General features: G+C 42.9%; 1 protein-coding gene across 5 annotated transcripts in view; it reads left to right on the forward strand.

Moving 5' to 3' along the window:
* The first annotated feature begins 15363 nt into the window (after positions 1-15363).
* Positions 15364-27589, forward strand: part of PLPPR1 (phospholipid phosphatase related 1) — a 263835-nt gene continuing 251609 nt past the window's right edge. Inside the window, exon 1 of one of the 5 annotated variants that reach the window (XM_070250788.1) lies at positions 15364-15781. The gene's annotated coding sequence lies outside the window, so the exon portion shown is untranslated. The remainder of the gene's footprint in view (positions 15782-27589) is intronic. The other 4 variants (XM_014735931.3, XM_070250789.1, XM_070250790.1 and 1 more) reach the window with 4 other exon arrangements.

Below are 27589 nucleotides of genomic sequence, written 5' to 3' on the forward strand. Positions count from 1 at the left end.
CAAGAGAAATGAAAATATATGTCCACAGAAGAGTTGTACAAGACTGTGACAGGAGACTAGAGATAATTAAATAATAAGAAAATATGGATCTGAATTGATGGAGAAAACTGTAGTTCAAAACACACAAGAGAAAGAAGATTCTTACACTTCTGGGGGTGCTGCAAGCTTAGAAACAATGGGAAAAAGGAATTGGAGGAGGCCTGGGCGACCGAGGAACAGCATTTGGAGCTACCCAGCAGGTTGGTTCCTGTCCCACCACCAACTTATGTTGAGCAAGGGAGGCAGATATTTTTACTTACAGGCCCAAGTAGGAAATACGGATAGTTGGTCTATAGAGAGACAGAGCATTACCCTAGTAGGTAGGGAAACCCAGAAGAAATGCTATCAACACCCTGCATCCTAAGTATATCCTTCCCACTCAACATTATCATAAGAGGCAGGCACTATACATCAGGAGTATCCATAGATGAATGAATAAAGATGATCAGTCAAGTAGAAAGCAGACAACCAAGAATCACTATATGTTTGAGAAAAAACAGTAAAAAACCATGAAAAATAGACAGTAAATTCAACCAAAAGAAGAACTAATACCAAAGAAAAAAGAACAATGGAGAAAATACTTTTAAATATGTATAATTAATATTTTCATAGAGATACTTACAAGAACAGGTAATTGGGAAAGGGACCCAGTTAAAGATCTTAAAAATCAGTAACATGGTCAAAATCTGAAAAGTAAAATCTATGGACTGACTAGAAGAATGGATTTAGCTAGAGTGAATTGCAGAACTGAAAGTGCTGAGAAATTCTCCTAGAATTCACTATCAAAAGACAAAAGAGTAGAAAGCATGAGAAAGTTAAGTAAAAGGGAAGATTATATAGACTATCTAATATGTACTTAATAGAATCTCAGAATGAGACAATATTGTTGAAACTGAACACGCAATTTACACACCCAACAAAGCAGGCCGTGGATTTTAAAGATTACTGAGAAATAGCTAAGTGAGCCAAAGGTAATCACGGGGTATACATAACACACATTGGGATTTCTTTACTAAAGGATGTCACGAGCCATATTACCCACGCTAAGTAGAAACTACTGTGTTTGGCCCTTTATTTTAGTGCTCATTTAATCATTATAGTAGAAGTAACAGTAATAAATTACAAAATAATAAAATATCAACCAAAGCTTTGTATCTCTGATGAACTGGTCAGCTTCCTCTCTTTTCTCTGGTGTGTTCTTTCCATATTTTGCTTTCTGCTCAGGCAATCAGGAAGCATTGAAAAAAGTTCAAGACTGAGTTCCAGAAATTTTATTAATCCTTGTAGCTAATATATGTCCTTCCTGCTATCTTCTATGATATTGGTGTCTTTTTTCTATTTGCATTTTATTGACATTATTTTTTACAATAACTGCCCTTCATTGAAGGTGCCTCGACACGAATGTATCATATATAAATGTGTCACAATATAATGCAAATTGTGGCATTATGGGAGAAAATTTACAGTAAGATTCAAGTAATTAATTTATCTAGATTCCCCATTATATTCCGTTGACCAAAATCCAGTTTATTGGTTTATAGGTACATTAGTTTGCTAGGACTGCCATAACAAAACACCACAAAGTGAATTGGTTAGAACAACAGAAATTTATTGTCTCACAGTTCTGAGGCCAGAGCCTGAAATCAAGGTGTCAGAAGGCCATCCTCCCCCCGGATTCTCAAGGGGAGGATCTGTTCCAGACCTCTCTCCTAGCTTCCGGTAGTTCCTTGGCTTGTGGCAGCATAACCCCAATCTACACACGGTCTTCTCCCTGCGTGTCCAAATTTCCCCTTTGTGTAAGGATGTCGGTCATATTGGAGTAGAAACCAACTCTACTCCAACATGACCATATTTCCAAATAAAGTCACATTCTGAGGTACTAGGGGTTAGGACTTCTACATATGAATTTTTGAGGGACATAATTCAACCCATAGCAATAGGCTTTCACTTATTCTTGAAAAGAAGCCTTCCATTAATATGTTAAATTAGAACTTGTAGTTCCTAGAATGGAACGCATAAATTTCAATATTTATCAAAACATAGGTGGGAAGAAATCTATTATTTCTCCCCAAATAATAACCCTGTCTTCTCATTGACAACTCCTATAGTTCTTAGCACAATCATCCAAGTGTCTGAAGATAGGCAGTAAGAAATGAGCACCTCATCAAATGTTGCCTTTTGGGCTAGTTTGTTCCTCTTGATGAATACACATGGCTTGTAGCCAGCAAAAAATTGTCTGTCGTTTTAACTTTTATTTGCAGACATTTACATGTGTTTCCCATTTAATGATAGCTCATCTCTACACCAGTCATTCAAGTAGAGCAGCCTTGAAGACTGACAGGGAGTATGAGTAAATGCCCATGGAAATTGACAGGCGGACAGGCTGACAAATTCAAGTGCTCCCACACAGCCTCCACGTATTCAACCGGCTCAGACTTCAGATACACATCAGACTCCTTCGGAAAATGCCATTAAGTGTTTGTTTCTCCACTTTTACAAAGATTTTGCTCAGGCGGTGGTGAAAGTGAAATATGTCAACTATAATAAAAAATGGTGATAGCCTCATTTTTGGCTGAATTTCCCACTACGGAAAGCACTTCATTACCAGCAAAGAGCGCAGCTACTGAGGAGTTGCTCTGCTGCTCCTCACCCCCAGCCCCGTGAAGAATTATAATGAGAGAAGCCGTGGGAGGCAGCATGCTACTGAATTTTCCAAACCAGCCTTCTCAGCCTAATCCCAATCACCCTTTCCTCACTAGCAATGTGCAAAACCATGGCCAAAAACCATCATAGATGATATTTGTGAGGATCCAACATTCTGAGTCTGTTAGGTGCTATGAAATGTGTTAAAGGGAAAGCTTATGCTTGCATGAGGCTTAACTTCAATAGTAATAATAATAATGGAATTACTATTTGCTACACATTATGCTAGGTGCCAAACATGTCTCATTGAATCTTCTAAACTATCTTACAAAGAAGCCATTGTTTTCAACACCATTTTACAGATGAGGAAACCAAGCTAGGTGAATTGCAGTTATGTTACACAATGCTCTTTCCATTCATCTACAGTACTCCTCTATTGAGTTCGCTGCATATGTTTCTATCTATGTAATGCCATCCAGATCTAGCCTGCAGTGTGTGTGTGTGTGCACATATGCACACGTGCTTCTGTGCTCTTTGAGCTGCATGGTGTTCATACCCTCACTCACCTCACTACTCCTGTATCACAAGGAATTTTACTCTATGATATCACTGCTCCTTTCTTATGGGTCCTAATACGCCCCAGGATTTCCTGGGGACTGTAGCATAACAGTCATCCACGTGCTCCAGAATGTGCCCTTGTGTAGCCTCTGACCTCTGTGAAAGTGAGAAATATCTGAAGAGGCACAGAGAAGCTCTATGTTAGAAGATGCATGCCGGCTGGCCAGGGTTGAATCCTGCTCGCAGACATGATTTCTTGGTCAACACAGAGTTGCTTTGTTTGTGTTTCTAAAAAAGGTCTTTTCAACTTAAAAAAAGCAAAGATTCCATGTAAAACCTGATTTGCAGCTTCTCTTGAAAAACAATGAACTGGTAACACTTTGCCCGTTCCTGCATAACAACTATCAGCTGCCTCCTTTGGAAGGGCCCACACTCTCTGGTCCACCCCAGACACTTCCACTTAGGAGTCTGTATCTGCATCCATCTCCAGCCTTCCTCAGTGATTCTCATTGCCTACTTGACAGGCTTGTTGAGTTTTCTAATTTCCGCTTTACTTGAATCATGGCTACCATCATCTGAGGCACCGCTAGCAAGGCATCTGTTGAGAGTTAACTAGCCAAGATTGCCCTTTTCCATTCATAGTGGGAGGAGAAGCTGTGTGTGGCTTATATTTGGTAGTTATTGATGGTGTTGACTGCTTCCATCACCCACAACCAACAAACCCCTATGCTGCTAAATAGTCAAGGGAGAATCCAGGTAACCCCTCTCTGTGGCTCCTTCACCCCTCGGCTTTCTCAGGGTGCAGAATGCAGAGTTTTGTGGGATTGTGGGAAGCTCTAAGGATACCCAGGAAGTGTGATTGCTGCTTCAGAACCTTGAGGACATCTTTTTCACTGAAATGAAAGCTCCGGTCCTGTATATTTTTTCCACCCAGATACAAACCATCTGGTGAACGTCAATCCTTCCCCCAAACTGAGGAGAATGAGTAAGGATTTATTGATTTATCCTGGCAACATTTCAGTGCTGTGTTCAGAGATAGAGATAGCTGTCTTGTATTTCAATTCGTCAAACGTTTACTGAGCACCTTCTATGTATAAAGCACCATGCTGTGCAGAGTGGCTGCTGATCACGCTCCATGTTTGCAGAGCACTGATGTACATGATCTTAACTAATCCATATATTGATCCAATGAGGTGGGTCTTTATGGTGCATGTTTTACAGATGACGACCCTGAGGCTGAAAAGGACCTTACCCAATATCAGTGTGAGAAATAAATAAAGACGATATCCCAGATTTGAATGTAAGATTTGAGGCTCTATTTCAATGCAGTGCCTAGAGTTTGTAACAATTACTTAGGCCATACCAATTTAGAGGAAATAGTCTCACTGGTAAAAACAAATGAACAAACAGTATTCCTCTGGCTTCTTCCAGTTTGTTATGGTCTATCAAATGAGGTCACAAGTATAGATGAAAAGAATTCTCTCCTCTACCACATAGAAACAATCATTTTCCTATTCTTTAATTCTGGCTGCTGGCAAGGGAAAACCATTACCCTGGAAGAGGGAACCTCAGCATCACACTGCTGCTGATGTCTACCATTATTGGCACGGATGCTGATCTTTGTGGCAGAACCAAGACCCTGAGCCAATATTGCAGGCGCTGCTGAAGTCCCACTGCCCTCAATACTGCTGACACTCATTAACCTAGACATGAGGTGGCACCGCAGCCACTAGCCATGTGAGGGTACTGGCACCACTGATGGGCCAAAGCTGGGCTATGTTCCCTGGTGCTCCATGCACACCTATGATATGCTGCTGTTTGGGGAGTGGGCACAGAGCTAAAAGTGATTTAATTCAGTGAAAGTGGCAGTTGGACGCTCCAGAGCCAAGAGTTCTTTTCTATTAGATCTAGTAACAAGTACAGGGAAAGTGGTGAGAGTCCTCCTGGTTCTTCTACATCCAGGACAGCACAATCCATGTTCACTTTGAATCAGCCACTCCAATGGATGAGCAGAGGAAAACAGCCACATTTTTCCTGAGATGAGACACCCCCTAAGAACCAGGCATTTACCTCCACATTGTATGCCCCAATTCTAGCAGGGAAGCACAGCTATTCATACGCCATGTATTCATTCAACAAACACAAGCTAAGCACCTATAATATACCAGGTAAAAGACATAACTCTTATCTTTAGTTTGCTCACAGGTTATAAGGTGAGTCACAAATGTAAATGTAATTACAGTATACTATGAGAAGTGCTAGGCTAGAGGTCAATTCAGGGTGCTATGAGAGAACAGAGGAGGGGGTACTTAACTTCCTTCCTCCTCCATTGAGGATTCAAAGAAGGCTTTCTGGATGAGGTAGTGTCTGAGCTGACACTTGAAGGACAAATAAGAAGCAGACTTGGTGGGGAAAGTGAGAACAGCATGTAAGAGGGGCAGAAAACGACACACTTGGAATAGTTGGAGGCAACAAGATTTGGGTGGGTCATCAATAGTAAGATTTGGAACTGATAGGTAGTTTTAGTCAAGATCATGAAGGACCTTGAGCATCAGTCTTGGAAAAGCCATTGAAGGGTTAAACCAATGAGTGACGTGGTCAGATTACATTTTTTTAGGTCACTTTGGGATGGAGAATAAAAGGTGGACCTGAGGAAGAGGACAAACAAGGACAGTTTCTCTTCTTGGAAGTGATGCTTGTGAGCTGAACAACTCTGGGAGCTGTGGGGAAGGAGGGAACACCCACCAAGCCAGTCACAGCAGCCTGCCAGTCAGAGGGGTGGCAGCTGTTCTAGGCACTTTCCCTGACTATCCCTGTGGTGCAGGGGCCTCTGGGGTGGGAGGCAGCTTCAGCCTGTCTTAGTGCCAAGGGACACCTGTCTGATCACACAAAGCTGTAATTGGCACATGGACTGGCTGGGGCTGGAGAAGAACAAGGAGTTTCCAATACCACTATCATCTTCAGGAGCTCAGAGAAGCTGACAGTAAGAACTCAGACCAGCCTTAGCTGGATATTGACAGCAGTGGTGGTTATAAAGTAGGGCTGGGCCTGAGGCCAAATGAGTTGGCAGGGTCTGCCTGGCCTCTGCCTTGCCCCCCTCAGCTCCATCTGTCTAACGGTGGGTGACAGCCTTGAAGAGTGCCAGCCTCTGAATCTGGCAATTCAGAAAAGGGGAAGAGGACACATAAGACGTATGCTCATGGGTGGAAGACTGCCTAAAATGTTCAGGGCTAGAAATCAGTCATAGTGTGACCAGAGATATCCTTTAAACTCTGCTCCCTTCCTTTGCTTGCTTTCCCTTGTTTTTGCCATTATTATTCTAAAAGAGAGGCCAAAAGTAATGTATCCACAAAGATTTTGAGTGCAGTCAGGGAAAGTAAACCTAATTCAAAACGTCTTAAGCAAAAATGGATTAATAGCTTGAGTGAGTGAAAAGTCCAATGATACTTCAAGGTACGGCTAGGTCCAGGGTTTCAAAATAGTGTTGAAGCCTCTCTCTTAGCATTCCTAGGCTTAGAGTATTTTAAATGCTTAGAATCTCAGTAAAAGGAGACATTTTCTTTCCCATTAGCAAAAGTCCTGGATTTTAATCTAATTTTCCTGGTTTGGATTATTTGCCATCTCCGTGACACACAGTGTCGCTACAGCAATGGGAGATTCTGATTAACTAGGTTGGGGTTCTATGCCCAGGCTTGAGGTGGGAGAGTTTTTTCATCACAAACCACACGGATTAGTGGTTGGAGAATGGTGGTTTCTTGGAGGAAATATATCCATACAAACCAAAATAATAGATACCCAATCTAATTGACTCTTCGGCTTACTAAGCTATGTAGACTAAAGGTAACTAATTCTGGTGGAGACTGTCCATGATAATGATGGTGATGTTAATGATGATTGATATTTTACAAAGAGGTTTCTATAGTGTGGTATATACTTCAATAATTTTCCTGAGAGAGTTTTCCTAGTCAGAACAGTGGTTTAGGCACTTTGCTGGGTTACTGTATCAGTTACCAGTTATAAGGGCTATGCTTTTTGTCCATTGTCATACTGTGGTGGCCGTATGTTGCTGAAAGCTTTGCCATTTGTATTTCAAATACCAGCAGGGTCACACATGGTGGACAGGTTTCAACGGAGCTTCCCGACTAAGACAGACTAGGAAGAAGAACCTGGCTACCCACTTCTGAAAAAATTGGCCATGAAAACCCTATGAATAGCTGCAGAGCATTGTCTGGTATAGCACCAGAAGGTGAGAGGATGGCACAAAAAGACTGGGCAGGGCTCCACTGTGTTGTACGCAGGGTAGCTTGGAATCACAACTGACCTAAGGACAATAACAACAACAACAAGGGCCATGGGATAATCTAAGGAGTAAGAGACAAGCTCTTAACAAGGCTCAGTCAAATGACTTTAAGTCACAACTCATATCTACATTAAAATTAGATGGTTAAAATAAAATTTTCATAGAACAGTACTGTACTATTCCAGTAACACCTTAAGATTGCTTTTAGCTGAGTCCTGAAGGCATTTCCTTTATACTTTTCACGGAATTGTTATTTTATTTTAGCAAAATATCTGTAAATTGAAAATAACATAAATACACAGTCAGAACATTAGGCATAATTTCCTCAGAGTACTATCTGGAATTCTTGACCTTACATTCTCTGATTACATTGGCACCAAACATTTAATAAACATTGGTTAAATAAAAGAAAGAAATAATGAATGACTATCTTATCTGGTACGTTACCCAGGTATACACCCAGGATGACATACCCAGGTAATACCCAGAAGTGGAATTGCTGGATCATATGATAATTCTATTTTTAAATTTTTGAGGAGTTGCCTCACTGTTTTCCATAGTGGCTGCACCATTTTACATTCCCACCAGTAATGCATAAGGGTTCCCATTTCTCCATATCCTTGCCAAAAATTGCTATTTTCTGTTTTTCTTTTTCTTTTTGATTATAGCCACTTTAATGGGCGTGAAGTGGTATCTCTTTGTATGTTTTTTTCTTTTCTATGAAAATCATACTTTTTTATCTATTACATCTTATCAGTATTATCTTTATCATTGTGGTTTTGATTTGCATTGCCCTAATGATTAGTAATTTTGAGGGTCTTTACATGTGCATATTGGCACACTGGATATTGTATATCTTCCTTGGAGACATTTCTATTCAAATCCTTTGCCCATCTTTGAATTGGTTTTATTTTTGTTGTTGTTGAATTGTAGGAGTTCTTTATATGTCCTGAATATTAACTTATCAGATATGTGACTTGTAAATATTTTCTCCCATTTTAATTTTGCTGCAGTACGATTTATCCATTTTTTCTTTTGTTGTTTGTGCTTTTTGTATCATATCTAAGAAATCACTGCCAAATGCAACGTCATGAACCTTTTCCTCTATGTTTTATTCTAAGGGTTTTATAGTTTTAGATCTTATGTTTAGCTCTTTGATTTATTTTTAGTTTATTCTATATATAGTGTAAGGTAAGGGTCCAACTTCATTCTTTTGCATGTGGCTATCCATTTTTCCCAATACTGTTTGTTGAAAAGACTGCCCCTCCCCATTGAGTAGTCTTGGTATCCTTGTGAAAATCATTTGACCATATATGCGAGGGTTTATTTCTGGGCTCTCTGTTCCACTCCATTGGTCTATATGTCTCTGTCTTTATGCCAATACCACATTGTTTTGATTACTGTAGCTTTGTAGCAGGTTTTGAAATCAGGAAGTGTGAGACCACCAACTTTGTTCTTTTTCAAGAGTGTTTTGGCTATTTGGTGTCTCTTGAGATTCCACATGGATTTTTCTATTTCTGCAGAAAACACCGTTGGGATTTTGAAAGTGTTATGGGCTGTATTGTATCACAAAAAAATTCACATGTTGAAATTATAACCCCCAGGACCTCAGAATGTGACAGTATTTGGAGATAGGAACTTAATGAGGTAATTAAGTTAAAATGAGGTCATTAGGATGGGCCCTAATCCAATAAGACTTTTGTCCTTATAAGAAGAGGGAATTTTGACACAGACATGTACAGAGAAGACAATGTGAAGACACAGGAGAAGATAGCCATCTATAAGCCAAGGAGAAAGACCTGAAAAGAAACCAACCCTGCCAACGCTTTGATCTCTAGAACTATGAGAAAATAAATATCTGTTCTTTAAGCCACTAGTCTGTGGCCCCAGCAAACTAATACAGATAGGGATTGCACTGAATCTGTAGATTGCTTAGGGGGAGTGAAATTTTCAGATAGGCTGAATTTCCTAACTTTGGGCTGAATGTGTAAAAATGCTCAGCCAGCAGCCAAATTTGTGCGAGTTCAACCCAGTAGAGGTGTTGCTCCTGTATTGGAACCTACATAAGAATGGATTCTTTTTATCAGGGTTGATTTTATTTATCTTTAGAGAGGCAGTTTTCTTAAGGTGCTAGTCACAATTAGAATATATTTACCTGCCCTATTTTAACAGGCAAGAATATTGTGCTCACACTATCATTTTTTTTGGTTTCCCTTTAAAATATTCCTCTCATTAAACTTCTAGGACTGCACAAGTCAGTTTTAGGCTAAAAATAGTATACTTGCTGTTGCTGCCACTGTTCCATGTGGAAAACATAGCCAACTGCTTTGCAGAAAAGGAAAAAATAATTTTCTGAGTGTATTCTTAAGATAGCATGAAAGCCATGCTGACAAGGAGCCCCTAAACTGACAATGGACTAAGATTTCCTGCACCAGTTTCATGGCTTTTATTATTTTCCTAAAGGTAGGACAGAAAGCAGGATTCTTCAGGTTCCTTCTGAAGGAAGGAACACACTGCTGGTGACAAAGGTGAAAGGCAGAAAATGAAGGGATTAGTTTTGGGGTTGGCAAACTATAGCTTGTGGGCCAAGTCCAACACACCACCTGTTTTTGTAAAAAAAAAAGAAAAAATTGGAACACAGCCATTCTCATTCTTTTATGCACTGTCTGTGGCTGCAGAGTTGAGTAGTCATGACAGAGACCGCATGACCCATAAAGCCTAAAATATATACTATTTGTTTCTTTACAGATAAGTTTGTTGACCCCTAGGCTAAATTACTAATAAGTGATGGCTGAGTAATTTACTTAGACCTCTCATTTTAAAGATGAGAAAAATGAAGACACTAATATTGGGAGTGAAGTGTTCCACACTGGCAGCATGGGACAGACTGAAGAAAGAGATGGATGGACTTGGGCAGACCAGCCTCTCCTGATTGGGGCAAGGTCAACAGACAGGCATTGCTAGCAGTGGAATGTCTACAAAATGTGAAGTCCCAGGGAGGTTGAGTTATGATTCTAACAATTTCTGGTGAGCTTTCCCAGAGGCGATAACAAGAATGACATCAGGGGTGGAACCAAACAGTGGGGGAATCAATGATAGGTGTCTGGGTCCCACTTGTGGCGACATGGAGAACTAGGTAGGATTTCCAGCAAAAAATGTGCATGGCTCCTGGGGGCTCAGCCATATGAGGTAGTAACCAAGAGTACAAATCATATATGGGGTGTATGGGGGGACCTAGCAATCAGAGTAGATGAAATAGCAACAAGCATTAGTTCCAAAGTGGGTGATATGAGTCCATAAATAAGAAAAAGATTCTTGAAATCTCTATCAGCCAGATCAGCAAGAAACAAAGGACACCCTCAAATGAAGTTAATCTGAAGAGAGTACCAGGGCTAGTCTGTGATTGATAGAATGTGGCAGAAGTGATGGCATGTTACTTCTGAGACTAGGTTATAAAAGACTGCAGCTTCCATCCTGGGATCTCTTTTTCTCCCTCTCTGAGGCTATTCTCAAGAAAGTCTCCTACTGGGTACATGAATGAAAGAGGAAAGGTAAATATGGCACCAATCACCAGGTCCTCCCATTCTCCTACCTCTGGTTCAGAGTGGTTGAGGTCAGAGCTGAGATCTTTTATAGTTTGGTCTCCCCCCTTCTCCCCACCGGCTTCCCATCTCCAAATTCCCATCCATGAAAACAGAACCAGCTTGTCAGTGGGCCATTTCACTCAAGACAGTACTAACAGAAATCCTTGGAGTGGGATGTGGGGGTGGTCCTTTTCACTTTTTGGATTATCTCTTTTGAAGAGAAAAAGAGTTCTAAGCACTATGGATTCAACTATTTCATCCTACTTAGGGAGAACGTTAAATAAATTAGAACATTATTCTAGCTGGACTAGGTTGGCCAGCACGAAGCTATCCTTCAAATAATGCCACTTTGAGCCAAAATGCATTCACTTTCTGAACCAGAAAAATTAGAATGGGCTAGATTTATATGTTTCCAAGGGCATAAAAACTATCTGCAGAAACCTGCTTTGCCCTTCTCATCCAACTTTCATTTTTAGATAACCACACACACAAAACCTTAAAAAATAGTGTCTACTGGCTTCATCGTCTATGAGGAGTGCCAAGTGTCATGGTACTTGGGAGTCTTTTTCAAAGTCAACATGTTACCAGTAGAAATTTATTTTTGGTTATATATTTCATTTACTCTTTAAACATTTACTGAACATATACCACTTGCTTACTTTCATGAGGCACCAGGAGCATAAAAAAGAAAGAAATCTATGCCCTTGAATGGCTCGCAACCAACCTTGGTAGGGGCAAGTCAGACATACAAAAGGATTTGGTGTATTAAGAGTGATAACAAGTGTCCACGGAAAGGGTTATAGGGATAGTTTTGTAATAGTTTTTGATATTCACGGAAACATCTTGATTCCTATAATAATAAATCACTACTTTAGCCCTTACAGTCATGACTTGACATTTTTACTGAACCAGAAAGGATGACTATATATATGAAATTTCTATAAGAAGAAAAAATTGTAAATCTATTTGTCTCATTAGGGTGGTATTTGAAAACAACCAAAATTATACGTGAAATACAAGTCAAATAGTAAGTGTGTTTCATAATTATTAGAAAATATTCAGAGCAGAACTTATGCACACACTGCATCACCACAGAGCTGGTATATTATTTCAGCATTAAATAATCTAATGAAATTACTTTCATATAATTTTCTAAGAACCAAGACATCTCTACAGCATCCACAACTTTGGAGAGTTTTATGTTCAAACACTATCTACTGCCAGTTTTTATTAATTCTAGTTTTTTTTGTACTAACACTATGTTTTGAACAGCTACAAGACTAGGTCATTTTGCTGATAGAGGAGGTGAGGCCATTAGACCTGTTTGTGGGTGGAGAGAGGTGCAAAGTTGAGGGACTGCCCACTAGGTAGGGTGATGAATGCTAAGTCTGAAATCTGAATTTAAGGAGCACTGAAAATACCTGCAGCCCCTGAATTTCTCACCATTAATTTCTCTCAAAACCATCTGCAGATGTGTGCGTATTAATTGGCTTCTGGCATTCTGTTACCTAGGAGGAGTAACACATTATATAGGTAAAACTAGAAGGAAAGCAAAAAAAATTGTAGTGAGCCAGTGCAGGTGGGGCATTACAGCAAGAAACCCTGACTGCCAGGCAGGAGGGGTCCTTCATCTCCGGGAGACGTGAGTGGCAAAAAGTACTTGAGATGTGTTACTGAAAGATGGTGCTCACTCACACTGATATCTAGATCTGAGTGTGGAGGGGTGAGGGCTGGGGTTATTCACCATTCACACTGCCACGTATTTTTATAGCATGCTTTTCATTTCATGGATTTGAATACATCAGTGATTGGGGTGATGCAGGAGGGGGCGATGGAGGAAGGCAGAAGGAAAACTGGAAGGCATTTGGCTATCATCTGTTTTATTTGTTTAAGCTTAGGGAAAAAAAGAACATTCAGCCTTTTAAAAAAATCATAATAATGAAAATGTTAATAACCAAAAGAATAATGGCTACAAGTTACGGAGAGCCTGCTAAGCGCGAGGCACTGTGTTGAATGTTTTATGTACATCATCTCATTCAACGTCCCCTGGGTTTCCTCCACTTTCCCCGAACACTAAAAATCTCTTCCAGAACTGCGAGTTCATTCTCTCGTAGCAGTACCATAAAGGGATTCCACTTTATTTGCAATTCCAAATTTATAAATTCTCCTTCACCCTTGACCTTGTTGGAGCTTTGAGATGGTGAATAGGGTGTCCCTGAGCATCCAGGGGAGTGGTGTTCCTTTCCTCCTCACCCAAGGCTAGGCTCAGACAAAGGAGAGTGTACTTCTTGGCCAGGCAGCCCTGGAGACTTGCCATGGTAGAAGGAAGTGCCTCAGCCCCATCTGTACTGATAGAGCTGCAGAGTTGAGACCAGCACCAATCCCAGCCCCACCTCTCTGTTCCAGGTCCCACTCACTTCTGGATTTAGAATCCTCACTTACCTTGTGATTATTCAGCGCCAGGGCAGCGAGAATGGCTCTCCTGCCTCAAGGCCCTGCCAATGCTAACACCCTGAGATTCCAGGGAACGCTCTTCACTGTTCTGAGGGGTATGTGGTAACAAGGCAGATCTGTCTTGAATGGCTTCCAAGAAGCCTGGTGCCCAGGGGAAGCCTGAGAAAAACAGATGTAGAAGTAGGAGCCCCAAATATTGCGAGTGGTTCACTAAAGAGGCTTTGCTGCTTTTCGGGAGAACCTGGTCTCCCCTACCTGGTGGTTAAAGACTCAGACTCACTGTCCTTTAAGCAAAGAGATGCTGCAATTCTACTCCTGTCAAGGAGCTACTGAGAGAAGGAAACCAGCTGCTACACTCAGGGCACTTGCTGTTTAAGAACTTTCCTGTTCTCTTAATTTTTTCCTTCCTTCCTTTTTCTATCTCCTAAACTTTGCTTTTGTTGGTGGTATCTAGACACGCTGTTGTCTCTCCTCCGGGTGTGTGCTGGGGCTTGATCTAATTGTCCTGCTGTCCAGTGTCACTCGGCATTATTATCCGGAAGATGAATGGGATGGGGGTCAGAGTTCAGCAAGGATGCATCTGCTCACTTGCACTGCATAGTAGAAGTGCTCAGAGGTGGTCTTCACTGAAAGCTTGGAAAAGATTTGCACAGAGTAAGCTGTCTTCTATCCCTCCAAAGATGGGGTGACCAAAAGGTAGTCCTTTTCTGGAGGGACCATAAGTGAATCAACAGGAGGAAGGAATATCTTTACCGGGAGTTCCCTGCTTGGGATGTCTTGTCTTCTGTAGGAGAGAAAATACGGAGAAAGACTGGGTGATTAAACAAGCAAGGGAATGCAAATGGAAGCTCTGGAATGGGTCCTGACCACTGGCCTATTTTGCTCATAGAATAATCTCACCAAAGAAGAGTTTCCACTCCACTCGCAAAGCCTCTTGCCCAGTATCTCCCCTGGCCTCAGGTTACTGCGCCATCGCCACACCGGGCTCAAGTTCTCTTACTGGACTCTCTTCACGTTGACAGTTCTTCCACTTTACCAAGAAGTCAGAATCCCCACTTACGAAGACCTGCTGTGGCATTCGAGGCAAGGGGGACAATGGATCTATTGTTCTTTTGGCGTTCTTGACTAGGGGATATGTCTCCTCCATCTAACCCTGTCACCAAAGGAGGCCGAGTATGGAGCCCTGAGAGAGTCACCTTCCCTCCACTCCCGTTTTGTTCTTTGGAAGAGGGTTTCTCTGTGCCCCTCCCCGCCCTTGCCACATCAAACCTGTTTTGGGACTCGAGTGGACGGTTGCCTTTTTCCGCCCTTCACAGAGTGGAAGTTGGGAGAGGAAGAAAGAAGCAGAGACCAGGAAACTGACTTTAGTTCAGGTGCGACTTGCTGCCCATGGGTCCTCCTGGACCTCTGGGGAGACGCATCACGGTCACCCCCACAGCGCAGAGGCAAGAGAGAGGTCCACAGGAACCCCAGCGCAAGCACTAAAAATACACGGCGGGGAGAGCCCGGCATTCCGCGGACTCGCCGCTGATGCGGTCTCCCAAGATGGGTCGGGATCCCGCCACCGGCTTCCCGTACCGCGGGCGCCAGGGAGTCCCCGCGCAGGGCGCACCTTTGCCGTTCGGTTTCCCAGCTGCCTTCCGCGAACCCCGCCGAGCCCCCTGCAGCTCCGGTGGGCGCAGTCTTGCTCGCCTCACCCCCCGGCTCGCTCTCCTCCCTCTGCCTGCACTCCGGAGTGAGCGCTTGGTGTCCCTCTCTGAGCATGCGCGGCCCGGCGCCCTCCCCGCCTCTCCAGCGCCCCTCCGCCCCCTCCCGCCAGCCTTTTGCTCCTTCCTTTCATTAAACAAACAGGAGAGCCCGAAACCTGGACCCTGTGCAAGCGGCAGCGCGACCGCGAGGCGGAGGCGGAGGCAGAGCGTGGGATGGGCGCCGAGGGGGCCCTGTGATCCTCGCACCCCCGCCCCACGCGCGCGCGCACACACTCACACACGCTGGCACACACGCACTCGCGCGCACACACATACACACTCGCACAAGCACACACTCGTCCACGCCCGCGCCGCGCGCTCGCCGGCTCGCTCTCCCACGCAGGCGGAATGCAGCAGAGCCCAGGGAGCGTGTCTCCGGCCGCTGCCTGAATGCACCTCGTGCCCGGGAGCCGGTTGGCCCAGTAGGGCGCACGGGGGACGCTCCGCCACAAGAGGTGAGTAGGGCTCTGCAGCCGCGGGCCGCTCGGGGACGCCGGGCAGCAGCGAGCAGGTTTGGCCGGACGCGGCGGTCAGATGGCCCAAACCGGCTTGCGGGCTTCAAGGTGTGGATGAAGGCGGCATCTGGGCTGTGCAGGGGGAGAGGGCGATCCCAGGGAGGGTCGCCTCCTGCGAGGTGGCAGATTGACCCAGCAGAAAGCTACACCTTCCCTGCTCGTAAACTTTCCTCTCCTGTCATTTGGGAAACGTGGAGACAAAGGGGGCGTGGAGGCTCCCTCAGTCCCGTTCCACCCTCCTGGCTGCATTCCGGGCTGCGACGGGAGACGGCGTGCGGGCGGGGGCGCCCTGCAGGTAGCTGGTGCCAAGTCCTCCCGCCCGGGCGCGGGTTGGGATTTCTCACCCCTATCTGGAAGCGTTGCCTTTGATTTTCCCTCAGGCGTAGGTACCTGTCATCCTTTCCTCCCTGCACCCGGCACCCTAGGCGCATCATAGCGTGTGCATGGGGGTGTCACCTGGAGAATTGGAGGGACAGCCTTTTGGCTTTCTCATTCAGCGCCAGTGTCAGAGGCGCCGGGGTGAGGCTCGGGTCAGTGCGGAGATGAATGATGAGTAACTGAAAGGTTTGCCATAATCACCTCCTGGGTGAACGCTGGGCGCCGGGATCTCTCTCGGGGAAGGTGCTGTCTTCATGCACACCAAGGCGGCAGCACTGGGAGCTGGGCTGCGGCAGCTGTGGCTGCGGCTGTAGCTGGGGGAAGCTGGGGCTTTATTTCTGCCCTGGGGTTTTATGACACATACACACACACGTGGAATACGTGGAGGATTCTGGGTTATTTTTCTTTGCGGGGATACCGTTTTCCCTTTTAACCTCTTTCGTGGGAGAGATTCTCTGCAGCCTGATATCTAGCTGGTGGGCAGGCATCGTTCTGAATCTCTCTTCGGTCTCAGGGAAGAGTTCCCGAGAAGAGGATTCCCTAAAATGCCAGCCCCATTGGGGCGGGGTCTCAGAGTGCAGAGCGCCCGCGGACACCTGGGAATAGCCTCACATCGAATGGCCCTTTGAAACAGCAGAGACTGGGTCAGCGTGTGAGGAGTCCAGGACTGGGACAAAGGGGGCTGGAAGAGGGACAGATCAGATGGCCATTTAGGAGAGTGACTGGACGCCAAATAAGGCAGGAAGATGTTGAGTGTGAGGCATGGTACCCTGCAGCCCTCACTGAATTCATATACCCCTTCTCCTATGGTTGGTGGTGGCTTTTATTGACGGGGTGGGACTCTAATTTGGAGATTTCTGGAATGTCACATCTGGAATTTAAAAGGCTCGATTATTCCTGGGCTAACGTTTAGCAAAGTCACAAATTAGTTAAGTCTGGAAAGTGCCATATGTGAAAGTTTCTCCATCTTGACATTTTGTTTATATCTGAAAGGTGGGCTGGGCAGACAGGTACGTTTTTGGCTCTTCTATTCCCCGGGAGTCTTAGATTTGTAAGAGAAGTGTGTGGGGAACCTGGAAGCCAAGCTGGTGCTGACAGAAGAGAACACTAGAAGTTCAGATTCAGTACTTGTGACTATGGGTTGTCTGAGGGTGTTCTCTTCACTTTAAGAGGACAGGCGGAGGTCATGTCTCTGCTGCTCTGGGGACCTTTAGTAATTTTTATTTTTAACATTTTATAACTTCTTTGAAGTGGAAGAAAGCGTAATATACAGGGGGTTAATTGAGGAAGTTGACATATGAAAGAGACCTGGACTCATAAGTCAACATAGCCAAAGGTGAAGAAGTTTTTGAGAAAGAAATTGAAAAAAAAAAAAAAAAAAGAGGGGAATTGGGAAAGAGAGGCATAGTATTATTAAAACAACTTTGCTTTTATGATTTTTAAAAAGCATTCAGTAAGATAGAAATCTTGAAGTTTTTTTTTTCTTTTTCAAACAACTAGTGAGGTAAAGGCCTTTCCAGAAATATTTTCAAGTTGAAATTGGCATAGAGGGGTTTTAAATATAATTGTCAACATATGTCCTTTTTACTTCGTGGTGAACATTCTCTTCATTTTCTTTGCAAAACTTGGCAAGAAAAGCTTAAAATTATTTTTTCTTTTTACTAGAGCTCTATTTTCTCTCTTTATGGTGTATTTTCTTTTCCTACATCTGCAAGTTCAATTTGTTTTGATTGTATTCAGATTCTGTTTACAGGTATTTATTGGCCACCTATCCTGTATTCAGCATTGGAGCTCGTATAAAAATGTCTAACGTAGTTTTGGCCCTCAGAGGGTTTATGATCTAGTTGTAAGTACAAGATTAACACACATGAAATCATCAGAGTGGGAGAGATCTTTACTGTCCTGTGAGCTCCTAACATTTACGCTATACACTCCATCTTCCTTTCTGAATTTTCTCAACATTCAGAAAACACACACCGGCATTTATTATGTGCTAGAGGCTGGAGGAAAAAAAAAACCCCACCAGGAAGTAAAAAAATAGTCTCAGCTTTCAAGGAGGGGGAAACAGGTATTCAGCTAACTATGATGCAATCTGATTAACTGTGAAAACTATCAGGTAAATCAGCGCCCATAGTACAGACATGTAAGTGATTTGTTCTTCCCCTGGGGGCTTTGAACAGGTGATCTTTGAGATATTTTTGAAAAATGAATAGTCCTTTACGAGGTAGGGGAGGATAAAAAAGAACATTCCTGGCAGAGAAAATGTGTTAGAGTGCCTGATGAGTTAGGGTAACTGTAAGCCGTCCCATGTGGCTAGAGCACATGGTGCTGGAGTGTGGATACAGGGATGCATGGCAACTGGGCAACACTAATTATCAACCGATGCTGTAGAACAAGTGTTTGGTTAGAGATATGCCCGGGATGCTATGGAAGCACAAAGGGAAGGCATCCACCTAAAGGAGGGTACGATCAAGATTTCTTAGGGAAGTTGACATGAGCTAAGTCTTGAAGGACAAGAAGAGAAGGGCTTTGCAGGCAGAAAAAACTATATGAGAACTGGAAGTAGTTCTGTGTGGCTGCAGCGAGAGATGTGGGTTCTTAGTTAGCTCCATGGAGTCGCAAACCATAAGGTGAGAGAGATAAGCAGAGATGGAGTGTGAATGGAGATATCCCAAGCAAAAGAGCTTCTAAGAAAGAGTTGGACATTGGGAAAGTTTGAGACATGTTCAGATTTGCATTGGAGAAAGATGGCTGTGACCGCAGTGTGGAGGATGGACTGGAGGTGGTGAGACCAGAGGCAGGGAGCTTATTGTGGAAATATAGGTGTGAAATGATGAGGATGGTGGTAGTGGGGGTGGAGAGGAGGAGATATATCAGAGAGACAAGTTAGAAAAGTAAACTCTGCTAATCTAAGAAGGTACTCCTGTGTACTCCCATACTACCCTCTACTTCCCCAGCATTCACTCTCTTGCCTGTATTTTGAGGGAAAGGTATTTACAGATGCATCTCCAGCATTCATCATAGGGTTGGTACAGAGTAGGGACTCAATAACTATTTGTTGAATGAGTGATTAAATCAACAAATGAGAAATCCAGTGATGATGTGATGATTCCTGCCCTGGAATAGTAGACATTAAGTTGTGACTTCGGTTTCTCCAAGGTGATCAACCTTTGGTGGGTCAGTGACAAATGATCCAGGGAGACTACCTCTAGGAAGAACTGTCTTATGAAGTGCCAGTAAGAAAGCAGAGTTGTGACATCACATTTTTTATATTTAAAAAATTGTATCATCCGCCCATCTTGGAAGCAAGAGCACTTAGCATAGTTCCTGTTTTGTAGTAGGCTGCCAGTAAATGTGAATCCCTTTTCCTTCCTCCTTACTTGTCAGAATTTCCTGATTTCATGTGGTTTGCTCAAACTTTTAATATAATCTGGGGTCAGGGGGTTTTAAGCCACAGGGTCTCATTTAAAGAGCTAATAGCATCGTGGCATCCTGGAATGAGGGCTGGACCACCCGTATTCCAGTCATCAACCATGCAGCCCTAGGAATTGGGTCCCTTACTCAACCAAACCCAAACATACTGACTTCTAATTTTAAAATCCCAATGGGAGATGTCACAATAGATAAAAATGTGAGAATATGTCAAAGATAGATTTGATAGATTTATCAAAGATAGCATGTTGGGGCTGAGCTTTGGTAGCTGGATGAATGGTGGCAGAGGATTGGGGAGGGAGGTTAGCTCAGAGAAGAAAGACTCAATGCTGTTTTGTGGAAATTGATTTTGGGGTGACACTGGAACATCCTGGAAAGTACATAGTACAGATCCCAGTTTGTAGTGGTTTCACAGTAAATGCCAACTATAGCTTTGATTCAGGGAGAGGATGGAGAGAGCAGGAGACTGTAGAGCCAAAGACTAAATCTCAACATTTAGCAAAATTTAGGGATTAATGAGAAACAAGTAGTACAGAATACTCAGACAAGATGGGAAAGAACTGGCATGAAAGCAAGAGCCTAAGAAAATCATGAAGAGGGGTGGTGAGACTTCACGGAAGCAATCCTACCTGTATCAGGCCTCGGGTGAGCGCCTACAGGTGGAATCTCCTTTAATCCCCATGCCACCTACGATTCCCTTCTCCATTTGACAGCTAAGGAGGCTGAGACAGAGAGTCCAATAGCTTGTCCAAAGTTACCAAGCCAGTAAGTGGAAGAACCAGGTCTCAAAGCCCATTCTAATAATCCTGCTGACTGTCTCCCCTCATCAAAGGGTGTAAATTACCAGAATGATTTTAAGTGTGGAGAGGTTGAAAAGATCGAAAGTAGGGAACTAAAAAAAGACAACAAAAAGGAGTTTACCAGTGACCATGGAGAAAGCAATTTTAGTACAGCCGCGTGCTCAGAAGCCATGTTTCAGGGACTTCCATGGAGAATTGGAGGGAAGAAAATCCAGGCGAGGCATACCTATCAGTCACTGATGAAGTCTAGCGGGGGAAAAGTCTAGCGGGGGGCCGTAGGGAGAAGGTACAGTGAGCCTCAAAATGCAGTGTTTATCAAGGGGGTGCAGGTGGCAGAGCTGGTGTCCAAGGAGAACAAGAGGTGTGGGAAGGGAAAGGAGAGGAGGAAGGATGCCTTTTTCCAAGAGCATGGAAAGAGGGATTCAAGGACAGATATGGGGTGTTCTATTCTCCCCTACAACTAAATGACAGAGGTGCTTCATAAAGCCCAGAGAATTCAGATCCTGAGTGGCCTGGAAACTTAAGGAGCCTCTGAGGGCCATACTCTAAGGGTGTCTCTTGGGCTCGCAGGGTAATGACACTTGGGTGTGTAGCACAGTGGCCGAAAGCACAGAATCTGGAGTTAAACAGGCTGTATTTGATTTGGATCTGCCATTTATCAAATGTGCAACTTTGGGCACACTGTTTACTTTTCTGTGCTTCAGATTACTCCTGCTCTTAAGATGGAGGTAACCATCTTAACCCATCACATAGAATTGTGAGGATTACATGAGTTAATACTTGTAAAGCTTGGCACAGAGTAGGTGCTCAATAAATGGTAGGTATTATGTGTGACAACAGTGAGGTTAAAACACAAAGCCTTGGCTTTATGCTCAGGACTCTAGAGATTGGTTGCTTTGGTGTTCATTTAAAAAATTTATTTTGGTTGATTATAAATAGCTGGCTCTAATTCTGTCTTCTGAAGTGCAGGAATTAAATCAGGACACACAAATATGGCAGGAGCAGACCAGCTCCACCATCACAAGCCTGGGTGGAGTAGCCTGGCTGCGTCTGCCCATAACATTTGTCTATTTGCCTCCTCACCTTGTCTGGGGAAGATGAGCGTTTACTTGCCTTTAGGCTTGTCCTTGAGTTCTTCAGGCTCATGGGCATCACACAACATCTACTTAGCTGTTTAGCAAATTGTTTTCAGGGAAGTAATGACATGTATTAATTACAGCACCTCTTTGGTACTGAGCGATGTAAACTAAAGATCTCTGCTGTGAGGTTTGCAATATTCTTTGGGAATTACAAGCCTCCCTTCTTCATAGAAAAGTTTGCAGTGTGTTCTAAAGTAGAGTTCCAGGGGATATGGAAGCCCCGTTATCTAGCTAGTTGGCAAAAGGGCAGTGGCCGGAACCCAGGTCTAACCATAATCCAATGCTCTTTGTGTTACACTCTGCCAAATACTTTTATTATTTCTCTGTAATCAAAGACTGACCTTTTTTTGATTTCATCCATCCTATTTATGTTTTAGCCATAGTAAACTTATTATAGTTCCCCAAGTGAGATTTTTCTTTTTCACCTTCAGGTCTTTGGCCATGCTCTTCTCTTTTGGGAATCCCATCCTTGCCTTCCTCTGCCTAACTCCTTTAGTCCTTTTGGTCAAAGCCACCTCCTAGGGAAAGTTGTCCTGACCTGTTAGCACTGGGATTGGCTTCCCTTTCTGTGTGTTTCTGTAGTCCTCAGCTTTGTATTTTCAGTACCTGACTTAGTGCTTATTGCATAGTAATTGCTCAGTAAACATTTTGGATTGAATGACTGACTGAGTGTATGATTCTTGTCCTTTTGAGTCATTGCTGATGCCACAATAATGCAGCTTCATGTTGTAGAAAATCATAGACTTTTCAAATTCAAAGCTTCAGTGGAAATTTCCTAAATCAGACTCCCTCTCTTCCAAGGGAATCTGAGAACCTGAGAGTTTTGGTGACTCACCTGAGGCCATGTAGCTAAGTAGCGTGAGAATGGGGACCAGAACTGCAGTTTCTGATTGCATATGCAGAGTCTACCCACCAGGGCTGGGATCAGGGTGAGCTGAGGGAGGCAGGGGCATGCAAGCGCCGGGTTGGTTCCTATCTTTATTTAAAATTTTGATGTTTTGTTCCTCATGGATTTTATGTGTTCATTTTGATTTTTTAAAAATATTGCATTAAAATATTATTTTCTTGATGACTGAGTTTTTTGGCGCCCCTTTAGATTTTGCGCCTCATACAAATGCCTCACTTGCTGCACCCTAGTCCCACCTCTGCTCTTTCCACAGAGTAGGAGGGGGCATACTTCCTAGCCTTACGACACTGGTGTAAGAATGCAGTTACACTGCGTATGGCATGGGCCCTCATGGAAAATATCAAAGGAAACACCATTCAACATGGAGGTATGAGCTGTTAATAAACATTTCATGACCTGGCTGATCTGCTAATTAGTAAACATTACATTCACAGTATGAAAGCAAGGCCGAAAGGATAAAATAAAAGTTGAATAAAAGCTTCACTACCTACCATCTATTTATCTATCTATCTATCTATCTATCTATCTATCTATCTATCTATCTATCACAGGGCTAAAGGACAATGTAGAGATCATCTTCATTTATAAGTTTATGTGGTTGTTTATATTTGTTGATATTTTTGAGTTTTTGAAGACGGAAAGGAGATGGAAAAAAGAGAAAATTATTCTACCCATCAACTTGGCTGATCTTGGCTTATGGTACTGCTGGCCTCTTTTGAAAATTTGAGGTCAGAAGTTAAAAAAAGCCCAACAACTTGGCGATTTCTGCCAAAAAAAAATAGGAAAGGAAGGAAAAGAAGCATTAATGGAAAGGAGAAAAAGAGATAAAGGGAGGAAATTTTGAGGGGGTATCTACTAAATACCATCGAAGGTACTACTATCAAGTCTAGAAGGGGCTTTATGTATATTATTTCATTAATTTCTGCAGCATGCTGGAATAGGTATTAATATCTCCATTTGACAGCTAAGCAAACCAAGTGCCAGAAAGGTGAGTTTGCTCACACAGGCTCTCAAAGCTAGAGCTGGATTCAAAGCTGGGTCCAAGTTCAAAGCCTATGCTCATCTCACTTCATCCTCCTGATTCTCAAAGGCTTGGGGTGACAGATTACCCCATCACCTTCCGCCATCATCAAAGACTTAGGTGCAGCAGCTTGTCTGGGTTCACTGGATGCGAAGTCAGCAGTCAGCTCCCCTCCGTGCTGTTATTTCCTCCTTCTGTGGTACATTTATCTTTTCCCATTCATCAATAACAACAGAAAGCAGAGATGCAGACACATAGGAAACAAATACCCCTCTTTGTGTGAATGTCATAAATTTTTGCTTGACATGAAAGCACATATTTTACATTGCCTCCATTACACTAGAAAGGGCTTTTCCTTGGGTAGTATGGCATTAAGTGTTCTAGAAATGCTCCCAGACATAGACTGAAGAAAAGGTGATTGTAATTACTGGAGCAAATCTGTCACGATGAAGGGTAATGTATTTGCACGGGTGGCAGTCAAGGGTTTCTGGGGTGCTCTTTTTGTTGACGTTTCTGAAGGGTAGCATGGAGCAGTGACCCCCAGCCCCAACATTTTAAATTCAATGAACTCTATAATCAAGTGGAATCAGATAAAATTAACAAGAAATAAAATCTGGTTGAGAGTAGTGCTGTTCTGCTCAGAGCTCTACAAGCCAAGCGTGCTTTATTATTATTCTCATCTTCAACCTTTGCTAGCTGTCGCTTCCAGGCAAACCCACACACTCAAATGCTCTAATAATCTGCCCACAGCCTTCTCTCCCGGGGGTCACAGGAACTGAAAAAAAAAAACAAGTAAGACCTTTTCATTCACACTTGTATTAACTGGAAAGAACATTATCTCTCCGTGTGGTTTTTTTTTTTTTCTTTGCAGTTTAAAAGCAAGGCAGTATCTCTGGGTTTGAGATTTGGGTTTAGTTATTTACATGGGCTGACATGTAACATGTGACACGAAGAATTCCTGGCCAGGCTAGTTTGGAACAATTAGAGTATTTTACCAATCAAAAACTAAACCAATTATATGTGTACTACAATGTTATTCAAAATGCAGATATAATGAAGTGCCTGATTTAGAAAGTAAAAGTCTGTCATATTTCTGCCCCAACCTCTTTCCCAGAAAACCACTGTCAGCTGTTTAGTGTGTGTTCCTCCATTTTTGTTCCATTAACATTTACATATGTTATTATTTTTTCCTTTTTTTTAAAAGGTGGGATTATACATTACGTATTATTTTACCATTTACTTTTAGTAACATTTCAAAGGAGAGCAATTTCTTGAGAGTAATAAGCATTTGGCAAATATTACTGTTGCATGAGTAGGATGAATGCTGCTTTCTGCCCTAAAATAGAGCTCAGCTGACATCTCCTAGGGCCCTTTGGCCATCTGTGCTCATCTATATTTTGTAGACACAGTCAATGATGAATATTTTCTGAGCTCTTTCTAGGAGCCACCTACTATACCTTGTGCTTTTCAGGAGCTCACCTTCTATCTAGCATGATAGAAGATAGATTTTATCTATCTAAAATAATGAAGGGACTTACTTTGAACTTAGTGAATGGCAACAGCTGTAGATTCTCCTTGATTCACAGAATTTCTGGAAGGGATAGTCTATGCCACTTGTCTTATTTTTCCAGATGAGAAAATTGAGGTCCATTGAGGTTAAGTGACTTGTCCAGGGTCCCACAGCTGGTGACTGGAGAGGCTGAGATGACAGGTTGGTTTCCAGCCTGTTAGCCAGTGCTGATTCCATTATATGTGACTACAAAACAACCCTCACATCTGGGAGAGTGAACAAGGGAACTCACTGCACAATCGCTAGCTTGAGCAATGAATCCATAGCAAATTGAAGCTCATGCTTTATGTAAATATTGTCACCCACAAGCTGCTGCAGAGACTGCCTCCCCATCTTCACACCCCTCCCTGCCTGTCTACTTCCTGGCCAAACTCCATCTTCTCCTCCTCCGTGAGCTGATACTCTCTCATTTTGGTAACACTTTGAAGTTAGGCGATAATCTGACCATCACGCTGAGATGAGATGGTACCCATGTTAGCTAGGGAGGGTGTTTTTCTATAAACATATTTAGCACAGATTTATTTTTCAGTTTCGCTCTTGCTGTCTTGAACCTTAAGGAATGAGTTCTAAAATAAATGCATTTTACCTGCCAACTTTAATCAAGGCATGAACTCTCCCTTATATTAACTGATGATTTTTCTCTGTGATGGGAGCATAAGTAAAACTCTGATTCGTAAATATTCTGATTGTCCTTCACTGCCAAGTGAAGGTAGGATCACGTGGTGGGTTAACAGCCTGGACTGTGGAGTCAGATGCTATTCACCTGGCATTGTGACGTCAGGCCAATCCCTTAGTCTTTCTAAGTCTCAGATTTCTCATCTGTGAGATGGAAGTGATAAAAGTACCTCTCCCCGCAACAGAGATTTTGTAAATTACTTGCCTTAACATAGAGTTTAGAACATAATAAGGACGAAGGAAGTTGTAGCTACTATTCATTATTTATAACATAAATGACATGTAGTTGATATAGCCCTCAGAACCATTTAGATGTCAACCTTTAAAATACTGGGTTGGCACATTTCTTCCATAACACTGTAACCTCCTGTTTTTGGAAATTAAGACTTAAACCAAGAAGCTGAAAATATGACTCATTATGCTCATGACCCCAAAACTTTGTCAGGTCTTTGTCATAATGTCACCTTCAGTCAATGCTGACCCATGAACCACAGAATTCAGAAGCATAGCAAGAGGTGGGGCAATGGAAGGATTCGGTCAATGCCTGGAAGCTCTGCTTTAAGAGTAAATCTCAGCCCTCTTTGTGTGAATTATTCTGCTTTCATGGAAATGCTTGGGAATTAATGAAAATGTATGCCTTTCTCAAACACGAAGACAACATTATTAATCACTATTGGTTAAATATGTGCTTTCTGTCTCATTTTCCTTAGTTGTACTGGTAGGTTACCTAGATGTAGACATATATATGTATGTATGTATATATATATATATATATGCTTGCATAGAATCATAGAACCTGAGGTGTGCATGGCAAGAATCCCAGTCACCCACTCAGTGCTGGGGTCTCCCCTTTCGTACCACATAACAAGAGGTTATCTAGCCTTGCCTTCTCAGCACCAGGGCTCCATTTCTTCCCCTTATTGATGACCATAATGGCTACACTCAAGATAGAAGCCAATTGGATCTGAGCTGTAGTTGGCCAAGATCCTGAGAGCTGGGGCAGAGAAGGTAACCTTGATGAGCATCAAACACCCCAAACATTATTTCACCTCAGGACCTTTGCACTTGCTGTTAGCTCAGTCTGGAATGCCCACTTTCAAAAATCTACATATCTCCCTTTCTCACAACTTCATACATCTGCTCAAGTGTAATCAGATAGGCTGTCCCTGGTCACTAGGTCTAAAATACCCAGCCCATTCATCTTTGACTTTTTACCCTGCTTTACATTTCTCCATTAGTATTGACTACCACCTTATGTTTCATATATATGTTTACTTGCTTATCTATTTGTGCTCTGTCTCGTCCCACTAGAATGTAAGCATCACAAGATGAGGGACTCGATATGTTTTGTTCATTTTTACAACCCCAAGACCTAGAAGTGTGCCTGTCTACTCTATAAGTTTAATTGAAATTTATTGAGTAAGAGAATTAAAATGTTAAAAATAATTAGTGTCTTGAGAGTGGATCTAGGAAACCAGTAGGAATCACTCAGTCCAAAAGGCAAAAGACCAAGGAAACACCTAAAAATGTGAGATAGCTCCAGAGACTCAGAGCTGGGAAGATCTGGGAATGCATGGTGGGAACTGAGGCCCAAGGTGGGTGGGGGGGGGGGGGTGGTACACACGACTGCCCCAAAAGAGGCAGAGGGGTCTCAGTTGCAACCTCTGGCTCTCAGACACATGGGGTTCTGGTGGGTGGGGCACATGCCACTGAGCTTACTTCTGCATAAGAGTCCCTTTCACTGTGGACAACTTGAAACATTAAAACATTCTTCCAGACTGAGCTGAATTCAGCCTCCCTATAGCTACATGAGTCCAGATAGCCAG

The sequence above is a fragment of the Equus caballus genome, chromosome 25 (assembly GCF_041296265.1).
Source record: "Equus caballus isolate H_3958 breed thoroughbred chromosome 25, TB-T2T, whole genome shotgun sequence".
NCBI lineage: Eukaryota > Metazoa > Chordata > Mammalia > Perissodactyla > Equidae > Equus > Equus caballus.